The sequence below is a fragment of the Pecten maximus genome, chromosome 3 (assembly GCF_902652985.1).
Source record: "Pecten maximus chromosome 3, xPecMax1.1, whole genome shotgun sequence".
Classification (NCBI taxonomy): Eukaryota; Metazoa; Mollusca; class Bivalvia; order Pectinida; family Pectinidae; genus Pecten; species Pecten maximus.
The window spans coordinates 18,444,590-18,452,581 of record NC_047017.1 but is presented as its reverse complement, the minus strand read 5'-3'; positions in this window follow the sequence as shown (position 1 = coordinate 18,452,581).

Sequence of the window (7,992 nt, the reverse complement as noted above, 5' to 3'; positions counted from 1 at the left end):
CTTCCCCTGTGTACAAGTAGTAGAAGGACTACCATCCCCTCTATGTACCAGTAGACGGACCACCATCCACTCTGTGTACCAGTAGACGGACCACCATCCACTCTGTGTACCAGTAGACGGACTACCTTCCCCTGTGTACTAACTAGTAGAAGGACTACCTTCCCCTCTGTGTACCAGTAGACGGACCACCTCCCCCCTGTGTACCAGTAGACGGACTACCTTCCCCTCTGTGTACCAGTAGACGGACCACCTCCCCCCTGTGTACCAGTAGACGGACTACCTTCCCCTCTGTGTACCAGTAGACGGACCACCTCCCCCCTGTGTACCAGTAGACGGACCACCTCCCCCCTGTGTACCAGTAGACGGACTACCTTCCCCTCTGTGTACCAGTAGACGGACCACCATCCCCTCTATGTACCAGTAGACGGACCACCATCCACTCTGTGTACCAGTAGACGGACCACCATCCCCTGTGTACCAATAGACGGACCACCATCCCCTGTATACCAGTAGACGGGCCACCATCCCTGTGTACCAGTAGACGGACCACCATCCCCTGTGTACCAGTAGACGGACCACCATCCCCTCTGTGTACCAGTAGACGGACTACCATCCCCCCTGTGTACCAGTAGACGGACCACCATCCCCTGTGTACCAGTAGACGGACCACCATCCCCTCTGTGTACCAGTAGACGGACCACCATCCCCTGTGTACCAGTAGACGGACCACCATCCCCTCTGTGTACCAGTAGACGGACCACCATCCCCTCTGTGTACCAGTAGACGGACTACCTTCCCCTGTGTACCAGTAGACGGACCACCATCCACTCTGTGTACCAGTAGACGGACCACCATCCCCTCTGTGTACCAGTAGACGGACTACCTTCCCCTGTGTACCAGTAGACGGACCACCATCCCCTCTGTGTACCAGTAGACGGACCACCATCCACTCTGTGTACCAGTAGACGGACCACCATCCCCTGTGTACCAGTAGACGGACCACCATCCCCTGTGTACCAGTAGACGGACTACCTTCCCCTGTGTACTAACTAGTAGAAGGACTACCTTCCCCTCTGTGTACCAGTAGACGGACCACCTCCCCCCTGTGTACCAGTAGACGGACTACCTTCCCCTCTGTGTACCAGTAGACGGACCACCTCCCCCCTGTGTACCAGTAGACGGACTACCTTCCCCTCTGTGTACCAGTAGACGGACCACCTCCCCCCTGTGTACCAGTAGACGGACCACCATCCCCTCTATGTAACAGTAGACGGACTACCATCCCCTCTATGTACCAGTAGACGGACCACCTTCCCCTCTGTGTACCAGTAGACGGACCACCATCCCCTCTATGTACCAGTAGACGGACCACCATCCACTCTGTGTACCAGTAGACGGACCACCATCCCCTGTGTACCAATAGACGGACCACCATCCCCTGTATACCAGTAGACGGGCCACCATCCCTGTGTACCAGTAGACGGACCACCATCCCCTGTGTACCAGTAGACGGACCACCATCCCCTCTGTGTACCAGTAGACGGACTACCATCCCCCCTGTGTACCAGTAGACGGACCACCATCCCCTGTGTACCAGTAGACGGACCACCATCCCCTCTGTGTACCAGTAGACGGACCACCATCCCCTGTGTACCAGTAGACGGACCACCATCCCCTCTGTGTACCAGTAGACGGACCACCATCCCCTCTGTGTACCAGTAGACGGACTACCTTCCCCTGTGTACCAGTAGACGGACCACCATCCACTCTGTGTACCAGTAGACGGACCACCATCCCCTCTGTGTACCAGTAGACGGACTACCTTCCCCTGTGTACCAGTAGACGGACCACCATCCCCTCTGTGTACCAGTAGACGGACCACTATCAACTCTGTGTACCAGTAGACGGACCACCATCCCCTGTGTACCAGTAGACGGACCACCATCCCCTGTGTACCAGTAGGTGGACCACCATCCCCTCTATGTACCAGTAGGCGGACCACCATCCCCTCTGTGTACCAGTAGGAGGACCACCATCCCCTCCGTGTACCAGTAGACGGACCGCCATCCACTCTGTGTACCAGTAGACGGACCACCATCCCCTGTGTACCAGTAGGCGGACTACCTTCCCCCTGTGTACCAGTAGACGGACCACCATCCCCTGTGTACCAGTAGGCGGACCACCATCCCCTCTATGTACCAGTAGACGGACCGCCATCCACTCTGTGTACCAGTAGACGGACCACCATCCCCTCTGTGTACCAGTAGGAGGACCACCATCCCCTCTATGTACCAGTAGGCGGACCACCATCCCCTCTGTGTACCAGTAGGAGGACCACCTTCCCCTCTGTGTACCAGTAGACGGACCACCATCCCCTCTGTATACCAGTAGACGGACTATCTTCCCCCGGTGTACCAGTAGACGGACTATCTTCCCCCCGGTGTAACAGTAGACGGACCCCCATCCCCTCTGTGTACCAGTAGACGGACCACCATCCCCTCTGTATACCAGTAGGCGGACCACCATCCCCTCTATGTACCAGTAGGCGGACCACCATCCCCTCTGTGTACCAGTAGGACCACCATCCCCTCTGTGTACCAGTAGACGGACCGCCATCCACTCTGTGTACCAGTAGACGGAGTACCTTCCCCTCTGTATACCAGTAGACGGATTACCATCCCCTCTGTGTACCAGTAGACGGACCATCTCCCCCCTGTATACCAGTAGACGGACCACCATCATCCCTGTGTACCAGTAGACGGACCACCATCCCCTCTGTGTACCAGTAGACGGACCACCATCCCCCTGTGTACCAGTAGACGGACCACCACCCCCCCTGTGTACCAGTAGACGGACCACCATCCCCCCTGTGTACCAGTAGACGGACCACCATCCCCCCTGTGTACCAGTAGACGGTCCACCATCCCCCCTGTGTACCAGTAGACGGACCACCTCCCCCCTGTGTACCAGTAGACGACCACCTCCCCTGTGTACCAGTAGACGGACCACCATCCCCTCTGCGTACCAGTAGACGGACTACCTTCCCCCTGTGTACCAGTAGACGGACCACCATCCACTCTGTGTACCAGTAGACGGACCACCATCCCCTCTGTGTACCAGTAGACGGACTACCTTCCCCTGTGTACCAGTAGACGGACCACCATCCCCTGTATACCAGTAGACGGACCACCTCCCCCCTGTATACCAGTAGACGGACCACCATCCCCTCTATGTAACAGTAGACGGACCATCATCCCCTCTGTGTACCAGTAGACGGACCATCATCCACTCTGTGTACCAGTAGACGGACTACCTTCCCCTGTGTACCAGTAGGCGGACTACCTTCCCCCTGTGTACCAGTAGATGGACTACCTTCCCCTGTGTAACAGTAGACGGACCACCATCCCCTCTGTGTACCAGTAGACGGACCATCTCCCCCCTGTGTACTAGTAGACGGACCACCATCCCCTGTGTACCAGTAGACGGACTACCTTCCCCTGTGTACTAGCTAGTAGACGGACCATCATCACTTTTGTATACCAGTAGACGGACCACCATCCCCCTGTGTACCAGTAGACGGACCACCATCCCATCTGTGTACCAGTAGACGGACCACCATCCCCTCTGTGTAACAGTAGACGACCACCATCCCCTCTGTGTACCAGTAGACGGACCATCTCCCCCCCCTGTGTACTAGTAGACGGACCACCATCCCCTGTGTACCAGTAGACGGACTACCTTCCCCTGTGTACTAGCTAGTAGACGGACCATCATCACTTTTGTATACCAGTAGACGGACCACCATCCCCCTGTGTACCAGTAGACGGACCACCATCCCATCTGTGTACAAGTAGACGGACCACCATCCCCCCTGTATACCAGTAGACGGACTATCTTCCCCTCTATGTACCAGTAGGCGGACCACCATCCCCTCTGTGTACCAGTAGGCGGACCACCATCCCCTCTATGTACCAGTAGGCGGACCACCATCCCCTCTGTATACCAGTAGGCGGACCACCATCCCCTCTATGTACCAGTAGGCGGACCACCATCCCCTCTGTGTACCAGTAGGAGGACCACCATCCCCTCCGTGTACCAGTAGACGGACCGCCATCCACTCTGTGTACCAGTAGACGGAGTACCTTCCCCTCTGTGTACCAGTAGACGGACCACCATCCCCTCTGTATACCAGTAGACGGACTATCTTCCCCCGGTGTACCAGTAGACGGACTATCTTCCCCCCGGTGTAACAGTAGACGGACCCCCATCCCCTCTGTGTACCAGTAGACGGACCACCATCCCCTCTGTATACCAGTAGGCGGACCACCATCCCCTCTATGTACCAGTAGGCGGACCACCATCCCCTCTGTGTACCAGTAGGAGGACCACCATCCCCTCTGTGTACCAGTAGACGGACCGCCATCCACTCTGTGTACCAGTAGACGGAGTACCTTCCCCTCTGTATACCAGTAGACGGATTACCATCCCCTCTGTGTACCAGTAGACGGACTATCTTCCCCCCGGTGTAACAGTAGACGGACCCCCATCCCCTCTGTATACTAGTAGGCGGACCACCATCCCCTCTATGTACCAGTAGTCGGACCACCATCCCCTCTGTGTACCAGTAGGAGGACCACCATCCCCTCCGTGTACCAGTAGACGGACCGCCATCCACTCTGTGTACCAGTAGACGGAGTACCTTCCCCTCTGTGTACCAGTAGACGGACCACCATCCCCTCTGTATACCAGTAGACGGACTATCTTCCCCCGGTGTACCAGTAGACGGACTATCTTCCCCCCGGTGTAACAGTAGACGGACCCCCATCCCCTCTGTGTACCAGTAGACGGACCACCATCCCCTCTGTATACCAGTAGGCGGACCACCATCCCCTCTGTGTACCAGTAGGAGGACCACCATCCCCTCTGTGTACCAGTAGACGGACCGCCATCCACTCTGTGTACCAGTAGACGGAGTACCTTCCCCTCTGTATACCAGTAGACGGATTACCATCCCCTCTGTGTACCAGTAGACGGACCATCTCCCCCCTGTATACCAGTAGACGCACCACCATCCCCCCTGTGTACCAGTAGATGGACTACCTTCCCCTCTGTACCAGTAGACGAACCACCTTCCCCTCTGTGTACCAGTAGACGGACCACCTTCCCCCCTGTGTACCAGTAGACGGACTACCTTCCCCCCTGTGTACCAGTAGACGGACCACCATCCCCCCTGTGTACCAGTAGACGGACCACCATCCACTCTGTGTACCAGTAGACGGACCACCATCCCCTCTGCGTACCAGTAGACGGACCACCATCCCCTCTGTGTACCAGTAGACGGACCACCATCCACTCTGTGTACCAGTAGACGGACTACCTTCCCCCTGTGTACCAGTAGACGGACCACCATCCACTCTGCGTACCAGTAGACGGACTACCTTCCCCCTGTGTACCAGTAGACGGACCACCATCCACTCTGTGTACCAGTAGACGGACTACCTTCCCCTCTGTGTACCAGTAGACGGACTACCTTCCCCTGTGTACCAGTAGACGGACCACCATCCCCTGTATACCAGTAGACGGACCACCTCCCCCCTGTATACCAGTAGACGGACCACCATCCCCTCTATGTAACAGTAGACGGACCATCATCCCCTCTGTGTACCAGTAGACGGACCATCATCCACTCTGTGTACCAGTAGACGGACTACCTTCCCCTGTGTACCAGTAGGCGGACTACCTTCCCCCTGTGTACCAGTAGATGGACTACCTTCCCCTGTGTACCAGTAGACGGACCATCTCCCCCCTGTGTACTAGTAGACGGACCACCATCCCCTGTGTACCAGTAGACGGACTACCTTCCCCTGTGTACCAGTAGACGGACCATCTCCCCCCTGTGTCCCAGTAGACGGACCACCATCCCCTGTGTACCAGTAGACGGACTACCTTCCCCTCTGTATACCAGTAGACGGACTACCTTCCCCTGTGTACCAGTAGACGGACCATCATCCCCTGTGTACCAGTAGACGGACTACCTTCCCTTGTGTACCAGTAGACGGACCACCATCCCCTGTGTACCAGTAGACGGACTACCTTCCCCTGTGTACCAGTAGACGGACCACCATCCCATGTGTACCAGTAGACGGACCACCTTCCCCCTGTGTACCAGTAGACGGACCACCATCCCCTGTGTACCAGTAGACGGACTACCTTCCCCTGTGTACCAGTAGACGGACCACCATCCACTCTGTACCAGTAGACGGACCACCATTCCCTGTGTACCATTAATGCACAACAATATTGAACATTCAAACTTTGATTGAAATATGGCATGCAGTGCTGCAATGGATGCATAAATAATACAATTTATTGCAGAATTATGAGGAAATAAAAATGTCCGCATTATATATCCCATCATGGCCGTGTCAAAATATGAATCTACGGAATTGATTAGAAATATTTTTTTTTTAAATGTTATTTTCCTATCAACCAAGTATCAGTTTTATAGACAGCGTCGTGTTACCAAGTACATCAATAACGCCGTCAGCTTGTTTATCAAGTAGCTGGTCAAACAACAGGTTTGTAATGATTCGGTGTTAGTTAACAGTCCTTACCCCGCCTGGCCAACCGTCAGCAAATCAGCGTACAGCATTATACATTGATACTCGGTAGTTAAAATCTAGAGTACATTGTATGTATACCTGTCCTAAAATATGATATCAAATATGGATATGCTTATTGTCTCTACCGATATTCGAAACGCATGTTCTTGCACGTGGGTGTGTCCTTAATCGAGTACAAATTTGTTTATAGTCGTTTTAAATGAAGCGCCCAATGTGTTGTTTGTCTGCAATCTCTGTCATTTACAACGACAATAAACATCATAACAAGACAATTCAATAACAATGTTGTTATTCTTGGAATTTCTGGGTGCATGATTGAAACTTCTCTTTTTGATAGACTAATTGGAATTTTAAGATTACTTGTAGAGCTTTACAATTTATTTATATAAAAATTGTTGGTGTTTGATTCCAATATAGGAAGATAGCAGTACTATGAAATTGCAATACCCGACTGGACTGGTAAAGAGGACATTTCTAGAATTTTTTATTTTGCGGTGGGTGTTATTCAACCCCCAAGGCATGAAATAAGCATTACAACTGTTGAATAGAAAACTCTAAATGCGTTTTGATTGGTTGACACGTTGACCTTTGACCGGGACTATTTTCTAATTATGTGGTTGAAAGCGTTTTGATTGGCTATTACTTGAAGGCCGCTTCACAAGGTCCCGGAAATGATAACGCACCACAAGTACCACATGTAGTTCGCAGTTGTTTAAGTCATATTTTTAAAACAATTCGTTTTTGTTTCGTTTTTTTTTTTTTTAATTTTTTACCTTGAAAATAATTAACTTGTATATCAGTTGTAATACATTGTAATATTTCCATATATTTCCGAAATCGTCAGTTTAGCATATTAATTAGCGACATTTCACTTTAGGTCATATCCTTACATCCCACCTGATATTGTGAAAAGAACACACAATGACACAAAAAGTTCCATTCATCATCATCATAGCTTTTCTATTGTGGTAGAAACAGGTCACACAAACTCGTGGCTGTTGTACGTTGTATGTTGTTGTTTTTTTTCATTTACCCTCGTTATTTATTTTTCCAAATTTTCAACAACAACAAAATCGCTAAAGCTCGTGTTTTTGGTAATTTTGAAAAATGACTAACGAGAGTGAAAAAAATCAAAAAAAAATCTGTTAATGTGTAAAATGTCTGGTGTCATGACCAGAGGAAAATAGCTCAGGCTAGCTGGTTGCGAGACGTTTGAGAACTCGATAATGTATTGATTTGATTCTCGACCATTTCATAGTTAAATACACAAAGATAGTTTTTGAGCACCATATGTGATAGAGGGTTAACACTCAGCCCCTCCATTGGTTGTCAATTAGTTTAATATGATTGTGTTGCATTGTCCTGATAA